Source organism: Girardinichthys multiradiatus, chromosome 22 (genome assembly GCF_021462225.1).
Source record: "Girardinichthys multiradiatus isolate DD_20200921_A chromosome 22, DD_fGirMul_XY1, whole genome shotgun sequence".
In the NCBI taxonomy this organism is placed as follows: domain Eukaryota; kingdom Metazoa; phylum Chordata; class Actinopteri; order Cyprinodontiformes; family Goodeidae; genus Girardinichthys; species Girardinichthys multiradiatus.
In genome coordinates, this window is record NC_061814.1 from 36,213,659 (window position 1) to 36,232,175 (window position 18,517).

Here is an 18,517-nt window from a genome sequence, read left to right on the forward strand (position 1 = left end):
GTTTATATCTCAAAAGATGAGTGTGAGGGGTTGGACGAGGAAGGTTTCGCCATGCTTTTTAAATTTCAGTGTTGGTCCATTATTCTGTGATACCTCAGATGAACTGTTGTCTAAACCCTAATCTTCTGATATACTGCAGCCACTACAATTATTGGCATACCTGTAAGGGTTAGGGGAAAAAAAAACTTTAAAATAAATTAATATTTTATTGCAGTGCCATGATGCAACACTGAACTTTGTAGAAAAACCCAGCCTTTAATTTGGGCATTTTTAGTAGGGAAAAAAATTCATATTAAGATATAATTATGTTACTTAAAGTCACTAGTGCCATATTTACCAGCACTACGGTTTGTAATCATATTCAGACTTTTTCAAGTCTTTACCAGATATACAGGTCCTTCTCAAAATATTAGCATATTGTGATAAAGTTCATTATTTTCCATAATGTCATGATAAAAATTTAACATTCATATATTTTAGATTCATTGCACACTAACTGAAATATTTCAGGTCTTTTATTGTCTTAATACGGATGATTTTGGCATACAGCTCATGAAAACCCAAAATTCCTATCTCACAAAATTAACATATTTCATCCGACCAATAAAAGAAAAGTGTTTTTAATACAAAAAACGTCAACCTTCAAATAATCATGTACAGTTATGCACTCAATACTTGGTCGGAAATCCTCTGGCAGAAATGACTGCTTCAATGCGGCGTGGCATGGAGGCAATCAGCCTGTGGCACTGCTGAGGTCTTAAGGAGGCCCAGGATGCTTCGATAGCGGCCTTTAGCTCATCCAGAGTGTTGGGTCTTGAGTCTCTCAACATTCTCTTCACAATATCCCACAGATTCTCTATGGGGTTCAGGTCAGGAGAGTTGGCAGGCCAATTGAGCACAGTGATACCATGGTCAGTAAACCATTTACCAGTGGTTTTGGCACTGTGAGCAGGTGCCAGGTCGTGCTGAAAAATGAAATCTTCATCTCCATAAAGCTTTTCAGCAGATGGAAGCATGAAGTGCTCCAAAATCTCCTGATATCTAGCTACATTGACCCTGCCCTTGATAAAACACAGTGGACCAACACCAGCAGCTGACACGGCACCCCAGACCATCACTGACTGTGGGTACTTGACACTGGACTTCTGGCATTTTGGCATTTCCTTCTCCCCAGTCTTCCTCCAGACTCTGGCACCTTGATTTCCGAATGACATGCAGAATTTGCTTTCATCCGAAAAAATTACTTTGGACCACTGAGCAACAGTCCAGTGCTGCTTCTCTGTAGCCCAGGTCAGGCACTTCTGCCGCTGTTTCTGGTTCAAAAGTGGCTTGACCTGGGGAATGCGGCACCTGTAGCCCATTTCCTGCACACGCCTGTGCACGGTGGCTCTGGATGTTTCTACTCCAGACTCAGTCCACTGCTTCCGCAGGTCCCCCAAGGTCTGGAATCGGCCCTTCTCCACAATCTTCCTCAGGGTCCGGTCACCTCTTCTCGTTGTGCAGCGTTTTCTGCCACACTTTTTCCTTCCCACAGACTTCCCACTGAGGTGCCTTGATACAGCACTCTGGGAACAGCCTATTCGTTCAGAAATTTCTTTCTGTGTCTTACCCTCTAGCTTGAGGGTTTCAATAGTGGCCTTCTCGACAGCAGTCAGGTTGGCAGTCTTACCCATGATTGGGGTTTTGAGTGATGAACCAGGCTGGGAGTTTTAAAGGCCTCAGGAATCTTTTGCAGGTGTTTAGAGTTAACTCGTTGATTCAGATGATTAGGTTCATAGCTCGTTTAGAGACCCTTTTAATGATATGCTAATTTTGTGAGATAGGAATTTTGGGTTTTCATAAGCTCTATGCCAAAATCATCCGTATTAAGACAATAAAAGACCTGAAATATTTCAGTTAGTGTGCAATGAATCTAAAATATATGAATGTTAAATTTTCATCATGACATTATGGAAAATAATGAACTTTATCACAATATGCTAATATTTTGAGAAGGACCTGTACCAATTGGTGGGAATAGTGCTGTATGAATATACACAATTTTGTAATTGATCAAATGTGCCTCAGTGACATCTTTAATATACCATGATTGTAAATTTCTACTCTATTAAATAGTTTTTAGGTTGTGTATAATCACACCCACTAAGGGAGAATTATGCTGAGCATTTTACGAAACATTCAGTCTAAACAAAAACCAGAGAGATCAGACACATGGTGTCCATTCATACTTCATCACATGTAAAGTCAGGAATGAATGAATGCGTACCAATGTTGTTTCTACATTTTTTGTCCTCCCATTAATTTCAAGTATGTAATTCTTTCATTAAACACAAAACCATTCACATTTTAAGTTTGATACCATCAAGATATATATTTAATCTAAGTATGTATCATTTGAATGCTTTCCTGATTTCTAAATTAATACAATAAGATCACTAACTTAATAAAACTCTTTGCTTAGTCTAGAAGAATCTTTAAACATGTGCTGTCAGGCATTCAGCCCCTGCAGACTCGTTTTTTTTTTTTTTTTTACCGTGTCCTGTCCAGCAGAGTAGCGCTCATAATTGTTGTCTGAGTGCCAAGAAATTGCCCAACAGATTTACTTTCACAAGCGGAGCATCACAGCTAATGCTTTAAAGCTCTGCTTGATATTTATAAAAGAAACTTTATTATAAACTTCTTTGGGAATATTTCAATTGTTACGGACACGGAGACTGAAATGAAAAGGAAAAAAGAAGCTCAAAAAGGAGATAGATGGGAAAAAAGGGAAAAAGGGGACAAAAGGAGGAAAGAGTGGAGGAGAGAAAGAAGGATGAAGAGAATACAAGATTACACACTGCTTGCTTATACTCCTGCAGCTGTTTTTTTTTTGTTTTTTTTTAACAAAATAGTACACAGTAATTCTGAATGTAAAATGTAATAAGTGAGAGGTGCAACCCAATATAGAAGATCTGTGTATCTGTCAACACCTGAAGCTTAACACCTTTGAGTATGAGTGTGGACGCGCTTTTGTATACAAGATTTCTCCACAAAAATATGCAATAGCGAGTGTGAGGATCCACAGACCTGCCCCATGGTCCCCAGATGGACACTGAGGAGATCCGAGCCACAGACATCCAAAGGCCCCCCAAAGCACAGGAACCCCAGGAGAACCACTGCCGGGACTACCGCAACCCCCCCAGAGATGAGCAGTGGAGAGTCCCAGGGGAACCACCCAGCAGCAACAGGACAGAAGCCCCAGGGAGTCGCAGCGACAAGCCCACAGGCCCTCCGGCAGCCGTCCACGCCCGAGCAGAGGCCCGACAGAACCCAGGGGGCCAGGCCCCGGCAAGCAGCCACCGGGAGCGAGCCAGCACACACCAAAGCACCCAGCCCCGGACATCGAGAACCCCAAGTACACCAGCGGGCAAAGACTCCAAAAACGATTTCCAAGGTGAATTTTCTTTGCTTTTAAGTTACTGGGGTCCAAATCTGCGGGTCCTAACCACCTCTAAGGAAGAAATGTAGAGGCAGAAAACTGGAATATAACAAAAGTTAGAAAGATGATAAGAATAAATTTTAGACCATACTAAAGACTGTTATATTTGCACATACGAGTCACATCTTTCTATTTGTGAACTTGCATCATGTTCCCTTTGAGCAGCATTGTGAATTAATTGCATCTGCAGAGATGAAGCAGAGCTTCCCCCTTTAGGGGCACCACAGTGGATAACCTGCCTCTGTCTCACCTTATTTCTGGAATCTTCCTCTGCTACACCATTGTCCTCCATGGTCTTTCTGGCAGCTACCTTGTCAACATCCTTTGTCAAATATGTTCACTGTTCTTCTTTTGCATATGTCAAAATTACTTTAACTTTCTTTCTAAACTGCTTAACCTGAGCTGTCCCTTTAATATATTTGTTTCAATTCCTGTCCCAATTAAAATCTGAACAATTTTAGCCTCTCCTGTATACTTGTTAGTCACTGTCTCCAATCCACAATAAGACTGTTTTGTAAACGTTCCCTTTCAGTCTTGCAGGTGTTCTTTTGTGATAGACAACACCTGACTTTCATCCTCACTCCACCTTGCCTCTCTGCTTCACCTCTCTGGTACACTGAAAGTTGCTTCAGATGGTTCTTTCAGTACCTCTAGTCCTTGCAGCTTCACTGTTGCAACAGTCAGTACTGAATGTTAGATTGTTCCAGGACAGGGTATAACTGACCAGATGAGTATTTCTGGACATCTGGCTGGATACGGGCCAAATGGCAATTCATATTCTTCCTCACAGTCTGGAAAAAGGGAAAAATCAGTGGTGTTAAAACACCAATCCATTGTTTAGCTTGGGCTGGATGTTAATGCAACCTATAAGTGCAGATGAAGTCAGAGGTGGCTTAATGCTAACCTCTGTCTCTTTTGCTCTGTATGTGTCTCTGTGGGAATACAGATTTAAAAGCCATTATACTCCATCACCTCCAGCACGCACAGTGCCACTGCAGTCACCGCTATGTCAAGTGTCTTATTTCTGTATTACAGCAAGAGAGATAAATGTGTGTATATAGATGTGAGTGAACAAACTTATGCGTACTGTGTGTGTATGTCTGTGTGTGTATGTGAATGTGTAAGAGAGAGTGAAAATATATCGTACAAGAGGTGAGCTGTGAGTGTGAGTGGGCCTTGCTCTGTTCTGGACGCACTTATCTCTCCTGCTGTGTAATGGATCCTGCCGGATATTTGCATAACGTATATGGGGGTGATGTCATTTGGTCCTCTGAGCTGCATTTCAATGATAGTTGACTTTTAGGAAAATGGACACATTCTGAAAAACATGTATCACTTAATGCCTCTGTGCAAACTTTAAGCTCCCACCTTCAGCTGGACTGGAACTGATTTTCGGTGTCTTCCAAATGTATTATATCATTTTTTGATTTTTAAAAACAAAATTGAAAAGCATTTGTTTTCCTTCTGCTTAAAGATGCATTACTTTGTATTAGTCTTTCACAAAATATCCCAATGCAATATATTGAAGTTTGTGGCTGTGACATGACAAAATGTGAAAACGTTTAAGGGAAAAACTTTTGCAAGGCACTGTAAATGCTAATTCTTGTTAGCTTGAGTTGCAAGAAAAAGAATAGCCTTTGAAAACACAGCAGAGGTTAGAAGTATCTTTTTATTACTTAAACAGTTTGTTTACATCTTCACTCACACACCAAGTACTTTAATTTTGACCCTGCATGGCTGCTGCAGTTGTGCCTGCAGCATTTTCATTTCAGTTCAAATACAGCACGTGCCAGAAGTATGCTTACTTTGATTTGTAATGCTAAATAAAGTTTAATTATAATATCTTTCTGACAATTATGAGGGCAAAGATATAGATATATGTGTATTAATTTCAAAATATTTCCAGGGAAAAGTCAAAAATACCTTTATGTTTCTGAATTTATCCACCATTCTTCATAATTTCTTTTGCTACAAAGATTGTCTTCCTGCAGAATATTTTTTTATTTTCATTGTATGTATAGATGTCACATCATTGGCAACTATCACTGGTACATGTACACAGCATATATATGTATTTTCTTGAGATTGTTTTCAGGAATAAATATAGGTCTCCATAAATTTGAGTTTCTAGAACAGGAGGAGGATAAGAGCGGTACTGAGTCAGAATGATGAGAGATGCTCTCGTGTGGAGTGTGTCAAGAGCAGTAATATGAATCTCAGATTAGGTTTATTAGTTTATGGATGGCAGTAGTGTACAATGCAGAACAAAAAACATTAAATTCACAGGTAAAACTTACATGTTAGGTTTATTTTTAGAAATAGAGTGATTCTTGAAGGTGTACACACCCATCCTAAAATTATCTTTTTCAGGTAAAAAATAGTCTATGATTTATAACTTTCAGCTATTCCAGCATTAAAAAACAACATATTATATCCTTTGCAATTCAACTAAAAAACAAATCTATTTAAGGGAAAAAATGCAATAAAGCATTAATATTCTGGTTTCTACACTGTGAACACTTTAAAGTTATACTTTCTCAAAGCAAAATTTGAATCAGTTTCAGCATTCAGATTTTTACAACATTATATATCTATATAGCATGCCACAGTGAAGATAAGCAAATGGAACAACTGTAACAAACTGAAAATGTCTCAGAAAAGACCAAAAAAGGCTGACAGCAACATGAAAAAAACCGTAGGAATTTCTGGTTAGTGGTTGTGTTCACCATTTGACAACAGTATCCTGTGGTCTCCATGTGATGACTAAAGAGCAGGGTTGTTAGACAGATGCCATTATTTTAACTAAAATATCAGGGCTGACAGAAATCCCCATATACCTTGTGAGAGAGTGTGTTATAGTCTGATGGAAGCAGGCTTTAGGAGATCAAATTCTTTGTTTGGCACAAAACCCCAATTTGCATCACCAAAATACCACACTGAAACACAGTGGTGAAAGTATCATGGCATGGTTACTCTGTTTTATATGAAAATTAGGTTTCTGTGGAGATAGACTTTTGCTAGGCAGTGTGCAAATATTGCAAAGTCTGGATGGAGTATCCAGATAAACGTCTGCCATAGAAGACTCAATACACGAGCTGAATATTGGTTATTTTGACAAAGTATTAGGTTAATGATGTGATCACTTAAAAAATCAGGTTTTTGCAGTGTTCGTAGTTTTGACATTTTTCTACCTAAGAGATAAGGTTGTTGTTCAGGATATACTGATATTTGTGATGTTTCTTTTTGTTTTACATTAGGAAAATCTGGCATTTTAACAAGGGTATGCATACTTGTGATGGGCTTCTCTATATTTATTTATCTTAAAAAAAAACAGATATTTCATGAACTTAAAATTAATGGAATATAAAAAACAAAGATGTTGTAACTTAGATAGAAAATTAACAATTAATCCCATATATTTAAATTCTCATTTAAATATATAATTGACATTCCTTTTACTTGGAGCCTATAATTCTATAATTCTATGTTTGGTTAATGGGCCTGTGTCACTATAAATCAGGAAGGAGAAGCTTGTTCTTTTATGTTAATTTATGCTGATTTTAAGATTGTCTCCTTCTGTGTTTTTAGACTCCAGTGACATCGGCATTGTTCAAATGTCAGCAAGGTGGAGAAACTTTCACGAACATGTTAAATAGTTCAGCCTGCACAAAGGTCACATCCAATCACATTCATGCTGCTTACAACACTTGTCTCTCTTCTCATTGACCGTCTCCCCTCAAGAGTGCTTGCTTCCTCCCTGAACTTCAGCAACCCTCGCTTCACTAATAGCCCTTGTCTTAAAGCCAAAGTTGGGTATTTTTCAGGTTAAATTTGGGGTGGCGTTGGTGGGTGGTGATATTAATCTTGATTGTGACGTTCCAGTGGTGGTTATGAAGAATGCTTAATGTTATTTGCATCCTCGCTTGTCGAGCGTTTTGTGAAAAGTAGGCGAGTTTTGCTTGCCTGGTAGATTTGTGTTCTCCCCTGGGAGCCGTGGCCCAGTAAGAGGCAGCAGTTGCTCGACATAATTAGACTGGGAAGGTCCTTGTAAACTCATTAATATCTCACCCGAGCTGAAATGGTTCACTCAATGGAGGATCTTTGGCAAGCAAATGGAGGAATTTTCTGGACAAAAGTGGATTGGAACTTAAAGTGGCAAGATTAATTGAGTTCTGGTGTTGGGGCTGCATATGCTCAGTGCAGAACATGCAATTTAAGTTGTGATGACTATAAGGAAGTACAGAACTAAGTAAAGGTTTGGGTTTCTGTTGGACTTGTAGTCCCTGACAATCAAGACAGGATTCCAAAGTCAGCAGTTTGTGAGCAAACTTCTTAACATTTTACTGTTTTAAGTGTTTAAAACAAAATGGTCAGGTTTGGTCAAAAGCATGATAAATGAATATGCCTATATAGCAGCTATTAGTGCATGTGCTAAGGTGCAGTGGCAAAGTTCGGTAGAGTAGCAGTTTTTTGTAATTTAAATAAGACTAAATCAATCACTGTTTTTTAAGCATACAATTTTAGAAGAATATTCTGAAAAGCTGCCATTGAAGTGCTTTTTGCTGTTGTTACAGCAGGGCATGCATTGATCAATTACTGTCTTTTCACTTCTGCACAGTTTCATCTTTTCCATTAGGTTTTTATGCACAGACAAATGCTTAGTTATATTTTGGTGGTAGCTGATTCTATCCATCTATCCATCTATTTTTCTGTTTATCTTATATCTATCCATTCATCCATCACTCCATTATACATCCATCCGTTTTTCCATCTTTCCATTCATCCATCTCTCCTTTCTTCCTTCCTTGCCTCCCTCCCTCCTTCCCTTCTTTTTCTTTCTTTCTTTCTTTCTTTCTTTCTTTCTTTCTTTCTTTCTTTCTTTCTTTCTTTCTTTCTTTCTTTCTTTCTTTCTCCCTGTCACCAGGCTTTTCCAGGTTCCATACTTGAAGCATGACCCCTGTTGAATAAGAGCTGAAAATGTGAGCCTAGATAAGAATGGAACATGTGTCCCATTACATTTAAGTTGTCCCATTTAACTGCCATAAGTAGCTCTTTAGGATTAATCTGCACACTGAAAATTGACAATGGCCTCCAAGCAATGGTATGTAATGAGCTGACGATCAGAACAGGTTAGAGACTGCCTTAAGAATTGCTTGTATGTGCAGGTACATGGAGTTGTTACCAAAGACCAAAAGATTGTTTATGTATGAAATGTTTCAATGTTAAAAACACATTTGTAAAACAGCAGCAAGCCCCCGCTTTGCTTGATGTAGTGATAATATCTGAAATTCTACAGCATGTTGTTAGCACCATAAGTTTGGGCTCAAGTTTCTCTAATGGCTTTTTTATTCATACAATTACTGTGCTTGCAGTGTTTGAATGAATGGGCCTTAATAAAACTCAAACAAGTTGACAGAACGCATCTTTGTAAAAAGAAGGTTCCATGGGTGTACCCAGAATGATTATTTCTGCCCTCCTCATTTTCTGACCTCTTCAGTGAGTGGACATCATCAGGCAGATTAAAATGATTTAATGCAATAGGAGCTGGTGGACTTCCTATCTCACGCTCCGTAATCAACCAGCCTTTGCTCACTCACTTTTTAAAATTAATACTCATTGTTTTTGCTAAGCTGAGGATGTTCCAGAGGCAGCCTCATGGCGTTGTCTCTCTCTCTCTCACTCTCACTCTCTCTGTGTGTGTGTGTGTGTGTGTGTGTGTGTGTGTGTGTGAATGGACTGGGCATTAGAGTCAGTAAAGAGAGGGTTTCAGTGGATTACCACGGCCCCAAAGTGCCCTTTCATTAACCTTGCCTCTTAGTTGTCTCATTTAATGCAAAACAAATTTCTAATCTGTGCTCTGCTAAATAGTTCTGCAACTTGTTCTGCTGCTGAGAGTGCTTCTGTGTGTCTGCTACTGTTACTCTTATTGCCTTAGGTTCCCCTCTGCCAAGCCCCCTAATTACTCCCTGAAACAGGCGGCCAGGCTCCTCATATGTGCTATCATCATTTCAAATTTATTTTGATTGATCTGTGTCAGCTTTAACTATGCTTTGGGCCGGGGTCGATAAATAAAGATCAATACTTTAATGTTTTCCTCTGAACCTTTATTAAAAAATAGATTGGCTATAAAGAGGGCTGAATTACAAGGAGGAGTGCCTACTTCCAATGAATGTCAACTGGAATCTAATTGAACAACATTGAGCGGGTGGAGATTAGTCCAGGGAACGTGAGCTGTAGGTGGGCCCTGGGTGTTACAGATGGAGAGGAGGCCTGGAATCAGGAACTGATGCTAGGAGGTGAAAGAAAGAGAAAACTTTGTTTGACAGAGAATCAACATTTAAAATCAATATCAAGCTTAGCCAGTACACCATTTTAACAAATACACCTTTGCATATGGTTCTGTTATGACTACCTAATTATGAAACTTAAACGTCAATCCTTATGGCTATCAAGAAAGTTTGATGAGTCTGAATGTTCCTCCTCATGCATGCATGAGTTTCTCCTGGTACAACGGTTTTCCTATACAGGCTAGCTGATCCATTCCAAACACAACGTAACTGTAACTGTGAGTTTGTCTATCCTGTGTGTCTCTGTGTTCATCCTATGATGGACCTGTCATCTGTCCAGGGTATACCCCGCCTCTCATCCACTGAGCTGGATATAAGCACCAACCTTGTCTGAACAAGCTTAACCAGGTACAGAAATGAATGGGTGGATGTTACTGTAAACCCAACTTAAATGCTTGGAAAAACTACAGGCGGATCCCAGAAGAAACTAAGTAACCATGATGCTCCTTGAATAATGGGACATTTGATGATCTGAGAGGGGAGGCCACAGGTTAAACCTTGCTCTAGGTCTAGGGTTACATTTTAGGAAAATAATATAATTGTACAACTGCTTTACAGGACTAAATAGGAATGGATTTTTTTTCCCACATTTTATTACCTATCCCATTGTCTAAAAGTTTAATTTACACATTTGTTTGTCCATCTAAGTCTTCATCCTTAAAGTCTGATTGTTGCAGATTCAAGTTTAAAATAATAAGAAGTTGACTAATTTCTAAGCAGTCGAACATAAAAATTTGCTCTTCACTTCCTGTTTTTCTTATAATGCTTAGAGTGGATCTTCTGGAGCTGTTAACTGTTCAAAATGAGCCAACCAGACTCAATGCTGTGTGTACATGTGTCTGATATAAGGAAGATTGGAAGATATATTTATTTTTTCCACCTGAAGTTGATGGTTGTTCATTAACTGGATCATTTTAACCTTCCCCCCTGAACTTGTGGCTTTCCAGAGTTCACTTAACTGTGTACCAATTCAGCACAAAAAAGTATATCTAGCCTGTAATCCATTTTAATCCGGTATAATGGGTTGGCACTACTTTGCAGAGTGGAAGGTTACGCACTATTATAAAAGAAAATAAAGGCGGAGCCTGCCTGCGTTCGACATTCAGTGTGTGTTCGAGCCAGAGCAGGGCGGTGTGGCTACCAGTTCAACAATAGAAAATGTCTCCTGTGTCTTATGTACTTGAGTAAGTTAGACACCTGAAAAGATGTCTACACAAGCTGCAGATAGTGAGGAAGAGTCTGTAGCCCCAAGAGTGAATAATGAGAGACCCACTGTGGGAGAGCCAACAGTAATTCCTTCGTGGTGGATTTTAAGTCTGATGGCAGGACACAGAAGTGATGTGAAGAGGAGGAATGGGATTAAAATGGCATTGTTATTTATGTCACTGTCAGTGTCAGAAAAAAGAGAGAACACTCTATCCTGCGGTGCATCAAATTTCTCTCCGTTTTAAAGTGTGATTAACCTTTTGTACAGGGCACAGATTATGGCCTAAGTGTGATCTGCTTACAGATGCACTTCTGGATGCAGCCAAGCTCACTGTACAGCTAGCATGATTATAGTATCCTTTTGCCAATATTATCATTGATTATGCTTTTTACCTAATAACATGGGTTTTATTCTTGCACTTTTAAAATTATTTTTATCCAGAATTGGCCAAAATCATATTGGATCCAGGGATTGGATCCAAAAGAGCTGTTTTATAATCATACCAGAAGTGGCAATAAAACTTCCAGGCTCTCATGAGCGAGGGATCAACCAAGACTTACGAATTGACTCTGGTTTGTCCATACCCTGTCATATTTGGTTCATAAAAAGTTGTCACAGATTCACACCTTTTTCACATTATCTCAAATAATTTTCATATTTGACATTTTAATTTAGACTTTTCAAGTTACATCAGCATATGAACAATATTTTTGGTGAGAAAAACAATTATTTCAAATAAGACTTTCTATAGGGGGGATTTGAAAAAGAGGCCAGATTCATTTTCCGGTGTAACTTAGCCAATGCAGCAGAATTTTTAAAGAGAAACTGATTTATTTGGCCTACTTTTTTCATGCACATCACTGCTTTCTGCAATAAAATGTATGGTGGCCGTACGTTTTATTGGGGTAAGGGTGCAAATGCACAGTACACTACCAAACGTGCTGCAAACACATGCATAATGCAAACTCCAAAACACACAAACCACAAAGACAAATTGATGTCACTGACTGATGTCTAAATGTATTGATGTTGAAATCAGGGCTGTTGCTCACATGGATTATTTTGTCTGATTTATTTTCCTCAAACTCTTCTTGTTTACATTCACACTGCTGTATTTTATTGAACTGTCTTGAAATTAGTTGTAAAGGCACCCTCCACAAATATCACATTCTTATTAAAAATATCCTGGTATTTAAAAATATATTTTAAAACATTCCCAATGACTTGTGGAACAGAAACAGGCCCCCAGCATCACAGGTCCTCCACCATATTTAACAGATACTATCCAAATATTTATCCTTTTATCTCCGACCAACTAAGCATGTTTACTGCAGAAAAGCTCAGTCCTATCTGACCAAAAGACATGAGTCCAGTTAAAGTCTCTGTAGAGATTTTATATTTAGCACCCTAACCTGTCTCCCAAACAACCAGTAGACATGTAGACAGCATCCAATGTTTTATGTAGACTTGGTGACCCCTAAGATGAAAGGTTTTGCTCCAGTTCTCTGACAGTGAGCTTTGAAGATTTTGTTTTATTAATACATTTCAGTGCCACGAAAAACCTGAGTTTTCCCTTGTCTTCCCTTGTTTGTCATAATTGCTTTAAATTTTAACTATTGTTTTGGCTGTAGATATACACAGGTTTAAATGAGCAGCTTTTTCTTGTTCCTGACTATGATGATCAATACACATCTGTCTTTGGTTAGGTGGTTCGGATGTTCGGTGTTCGATGTTTGGTGGTCCGGAAGCGTTTGCATTTAACCCCAATGAAACATGAATTTGTGGATTGCTAATTAAAGTCTAACAACATGGACTGATTGTGATTTTAGAAAAATAATAATTATGTCTTAATGTGGACTTCGTTCCAAACATTTTCATTATGGAATGATGCTTCTGCAGTAAAAGATTCAGTTATTTCAAAGCTTTTGGCAAATCTTTATCAGGGGTTACTAAAAAAGATGAAGGTACTATATTTATCTAAGCTAAATAGAAATTGATTCAATTTGATAATATTTTCTGAATTACCTCTAAATACCTAAATTGAATTTGTCTTATACAATAAAAATTTTATAATATGAACTTGAAATCAGCATCATTTTTACACACTTTTTTTTAACAAAAACGATGTCACTGGAAGCTGTTTATGAAAATGTTGTCTCTTCTATCTAACTGAGGATTTATGATTTTTAATCACAACATATTTATTTGTTCACTAATTTATAAACACATGCATGAGTTTGCAAAAAGCAAGCTGTCATACATTTGTTGTAATTTGGAACCTTTTAAGATGGATACCCTGCTGAGAAGAAATTATCTGTTGCTGACAGCACCTCACCTGTAACACAATAAAAACGTTCAAATCTTTGGCAATAATATATTTAAGAATGTTTTTAAAGTGCTTATGGAAAGGTCTGACATTTTAAAGTTTATCCAGTATTTTCTTCATTTAGTTTTTGTTGTTTTTCCTTTTTTACTAAAAGCAATCTGCAGCATGACAAATCTTGGATTTTAGACGAACAAAAGAAAAGCATCAATATAATAAAGTGACAGAATTGCAAACTGTTAAAGTAGTGGAAACATTCCTGGAGTTTCAGTTACACTTCAGTAAATTAAAATTTTAGACATTAGATAGGTAACAATGTGCTATTTTGTTTAACATTGTTGGGACCACAGCCAAGTATATAACATGAAAGATACGGTACAAGCTTTTCTGGAACTTTCAAAATAAATTGCATTTAACTTACTTCCAACATTTGGAAAAGGGGGGGGGTAGCAGTGGACTTCCCATGTTGCCACTGGCTGTATAAAAGCAACCCCTTTCCAATGGGTTCCAGAGCCCACGCTATGCGTGGAGGTGAACCCGGCTATTTCTAGTCAATATCTCTCGACCTCCCGCACAAGCTCAGGCTCCTCTCCCCCACAGCGAGGTGACATTCCAAGTCCCTAGAGCCAGCCTAAGCATCCAGAGATTGGGCCGCCGAGGTCTCCATCTTCGTCCGCTGCCCAATCCTCTTTGCAACGGTCCCTCATGGTTCCCCCTGCAAGTGGTGGGCACACTGGGGGATGGCCTCACGTCTCTCATACGGGCTTGGCCCTGCTAGGTCCTGCGAGGAGGAACCCAGCCACCAGGCACTCTCTGACTAGTCCCGACCACAGGCCTGGCCCCAGGGCGGGACCCTGGCTCCGCCGTACCAGGCAATGTCACGTGCCTCGATTTTTGGTCCTCATGAAGGTGTCTTGAGATATTGTCTTTTTACTGATATTTTCCACTAACTGGCTCTGTCTCAGGATAAAGGATGTTGATATGTTATATCAGATCTCTGTGTGGCTGCTGGTTCCGGATTTGGTTCTTTTTAGGTTATGTAATTTTTCTCAGTTTTTTTTTTATGTTCCACTGGTCAGTCTGTGAATATAGAAATCATTTTTGGGAGGACATTTAAGAGTGCAGACCTTGATTTGTAAATATTTGCAACATAAGTATAAACAGGCACTGTGGACAGTGATAGTTATGTGGTTGCAGCTGGTGAGTGTCAGAGGGTATGTTTGGCCAGCCATAGTGCATTTTGTTGTAATGATGTCCCAGTTGTCTGTCAGAAATCAATGAGAACCAGAAGTCTTGGCAAGCATGGGGAGGTCAATGCTTCGTCTGCCTAAATATTTAATTCTAGGAGCACGTCAAGAGATTTTAAAGATCACCGCAATGCCCTCTTTTCTTTTGCCATGACTGTGGTGTGCAGAAACAAAGCCACACATTCACTTATTTGGGGGGTTACAGGAAAAGCATTGCTTCATGTGCTTGTGAAAACACAAACCATGCAGGCACAAATGCATGGAAATACACACAGACGCACACACTCCAGACGTGTTTTCATGCATGGACAGCACTGCATGTCCATCCAGGTTCAGGTCAGGACTGGGTTAAAATCAATTCTAATCAATTATTAAGAGCGCGGGTATCTCAGCAGTCTCGGCCAATGTGTTTTTTCTGCCTTCCCTTGAGCAACTGGAGGACCTCTAAAAACATTAAATGGGGGAAACAAAAAACTGTTTTTCAAGCAAACTACACTGCTGTCAATTAATTAGGTATCCTAAATATAGAATGAAGACAAGATGGATGGAACAACAGATCTTGACAATAGATAAAAGTTACATTTTTAAAATGAGTAGAACTCCACAGAAGGAAAACGTTCATGTTTTTTTTAATACTCCAGTATAGTTTGGTGAAAAATTTGCTTACTGTGTCACAACCAATGAAAAACTTCTATTGGATGGAGATTTTTATTGGTTAGACAACATGTTGCCCCATCAACTGATTGTTTGCTCTTTCACTAAAATTAGATTTTCTAATTAAACAAAATACTCAGTAGGCCAGTCTCCCTGTATGTACTTATATAATCTTCATGCAACCTAAAGTTAAGTGTTTTAATTTCCCTTGTGTTAAATTGGGAATATGCTCTGACCTGAGAAAAAATCTTAACCTTTTAGCTACTCTCCAATGACACCTGGGACACTGTCTGTGTTTTAACACCCACACTTTTTCTTCTGAGACGGTTAGACACCCTCAGTTTTCCTACAGCGCTTCCAGTCTCTTTCCTCTGTATTACTTTATTTGCCTCCCATCTCGTTCCTCTCCCCCTCCCTCTCCAGTTGAAACCTGACACCGGCTACTGATTGGCTGTCCCGCCTGAAGTTCCACCTGTCTTGTATTTGTCTTACCTTCTGTTTGTGCTGAGGAAACACCAGTATGTATCGACACAGAAGTGTCTTATTGCTTACATATTGTTCCTCTGGGCGTGCTAGCGTATGTTAGCCGGAAAAAGCTGCCTCTATGTCATTTTCATCAGATTCATGACACTGTCAAGCTTTTAAAAGACTTTTTGTCACTTGGTATAATTAAGATGCAGAGAAGAAAAAGATAGGAGAAAATTGACAACTTTTTCAAGAGAAATCCTTTAAGTGAAGTTACTGTGAAAAGCTAAAAGCCTATTTAGATGAAAAAATAACAAATACATTTTTTGAATTAAGCTTTTTTGTGTAAACTGAGCAATAAAGTATTTCAATCATTTTAGGCCCAGTCTTTACCACTGCAGCCTTCTGGTTTTGGATATGTAGAAGGCATCGGTTTCAGAGAGAGCACATGAAGGTTCAGAGGTCAGTAATTCAATATGTGTAGGTTTAAACTAGACTATGTTTTAGTTACAGTTTGTGAAAGAGGTCAATTGAAGTAGTCACTGTGTGTGTGATGCTTATTTCCATCCCAGGTGCACGTGTGTAGGTGTTTATAAAGTTCCCAGCTTAGTTTTACATGTTTTAGGATGTACACTGCCTGGCCAAAAGAAAAGTCGCCACCAAAGAAAAATGGTCACCTTTAGCTTTGATTACGGCACACATTCGCCGTGGCATTGTTTCGATAAGCTTCTGCATATCACAAGATTTATTTCCACCCAGTGTTGCAATAATTTTTGACCAAGATCTTAAATTGATGATGGTAGAGTCTGACTGCTGCACAAAGCCTTCTCCAGCACATCCCAAAGATTCCATGTCTGAGAATATTGTCTCATGCTCCCTGAATGACTCTTTCACGATTTGAGCTTGATGAATCCTGGCATTGTCATCTTGGAATATGCCCGTGCCATCAGGGAAAAACAAAACATCCACTGATAGAATAATCTGGTCATTCAGTATATTCAGGTAGTCAGCTGACCTCATTCAACACATACTGTTGCTGAACCCAGACCTGACCAACTGCAGCAACCCCAGATCATAGAACTGCGCCCACAGGCTTGTACAGTAGGCGCTAGGCATGATGGGTGCATCACTTCACCTGCCTCTCTTCTTACCCATCACTCTGGAACAGGATAAATCTGGACTCATCAGACCTTATGACCTTCTTCCATTGCTCCAGAGTCCAATCTTTATGCTCCCTAGCAAATTGAAGCCTTTTTTCCAGTTAGCCTCACTTATTACTGGTTTTCTTAAGGCTACACAGCTGTTCAGTCCCAACCCCTTGAGTTCCCTTCGCACTGTGCGTGTGAAAATGCTCTTTGTTCTACTGTTGTTTTTCTTCTATTTGATTTCACCAAATGTTTAAGTGATCACCGAACACGATCATTCAGGATTTTTTTCCGGCCACATTTCTTCCTGGAAGATGATGAGTTCCCACTATCCTTCCAGTTTTTAATAATGCGTTGGACAGTTCTTTGGTAGTTTCTGCAATCTCCTTAGATGTTTTCTCTGCTTGATGCATGTCAAGGATTTGACCCTTCTGAAACAGACTGACATCTTTTCCACGACCACAGGATGTGTCTTTTGACATGGTTGTTTAAGAAATAAGTACCAACTCATCGCACCAGCTGGGGTCAAATAACTTGTTGCCAGCTGAAACATAATCGCCCATGCAGTAATTATCCAATGGGAGGCTCGTACCAATTTGCTTTGTTAAATCCAGGTGGCAACTTTTTTTTTGGCCAGGCCGTGTATTTTAAGATGTGGCCAGGAGTTATGATGACAAAGAGGCAGAAGAAGTTATGTTAAAATAAAAATTTAAAACACACGGTTGTTAAAAATCTCAATTCATAGTTGATGCCTCCCACTGACAAACAACATTCTCCACACCTTTGAACAGCTTCCAACACCACTGTTTATAAGGAGTGGTTAATTGAGCTACTGTGTATCCTCTCAAACCAGTCATTCTCCTTTGACCTCTGACATCAACAAGGCCTTTTCTTTCACACAACTGCTACTCACTGGTAAGATTTCTCTTTTTCAGACTGTTCTCTGTGAACCAGAGAAAAGGTTGTGCATGAAAATCCAAACAGATCAGAAGTTTCTTAAATACTCAGAGCAGCCTGTCTGGCACCAACAACCATGCCAGTTTCAAAGTCATGTAAATCTCATTTCTTCGCATTCTGGTGTTCTGTTTGAGTTGCAGCAAGTCATCTTCACCACATCTAGGTGGCCCAAGTTGCTGCGATGTACAGTAAATGGCTGATTTGATTTTTGTGTTTCTGTATATTAAAAAACATTGTGTCTCTTTGGCTGTAAAATGGTCCACTTTGTTTTCCAAGCTACTTGAGACCCTTGTAGACAAGATTGATAAAAAGAAAACATGCTAATAATAAAAGTTTTGGGAGAATAAATTCTAAAAGAGTATGCTGAAATGTGGCAAAAGATTGCAGATTTGGTAAATGACTATCTGGATTTAAACTTGTAAATAAACCAGACCACATTGGACATTGCCAGTTTACCTACTAAACATGAAATAAATTGTTTAGTCTGACAAGACTTAAATAATTCTTGCCAGACTCTAAATAAAGTATATTTTCAGTATGCTTTGTCAATTAAATTTCAGCATATTGCCTGATGTTCACCATGACTGGAACATGAAGTTCAGCGCCCACCACCAGACATGTCCTTACCCCCAACAGAGGACATGTCAGGGTGGGGCTAGGGTGACCCAGATGGGCCCTATCTCAAATCAATGTT

General features: G+C 39.0%; 1 long non-coding RNA gene across 7 annotated transcripts in view; it reads left to right on the forward strand.

Moving 5' to 3' along the window:
- Nucleotides 1-18,517, forward strand: part of LOC124859241 — a 70,921-nt gene that overhangs the window by 6,335 nt on the left and 46,069 nt on the right. For 3 of the 7 annotated variants that reach the window (XR_007036035.1, XR_007036038.1, XR_007036036.1), the window contains exon 3: nucleotides 16,102-16,183. The exons of the other annotated variants lie outside the window; for them this stretch is intronic. This is a non-coding gene — a long non-coding RNA (uncharacterized LOC124859241). The remainder of the gene's footprint in view (nucleotides 1-16,101; nucleotides 16,184-18,517) is intronic. 7 annotated transcript variants of the gene reach the window in all.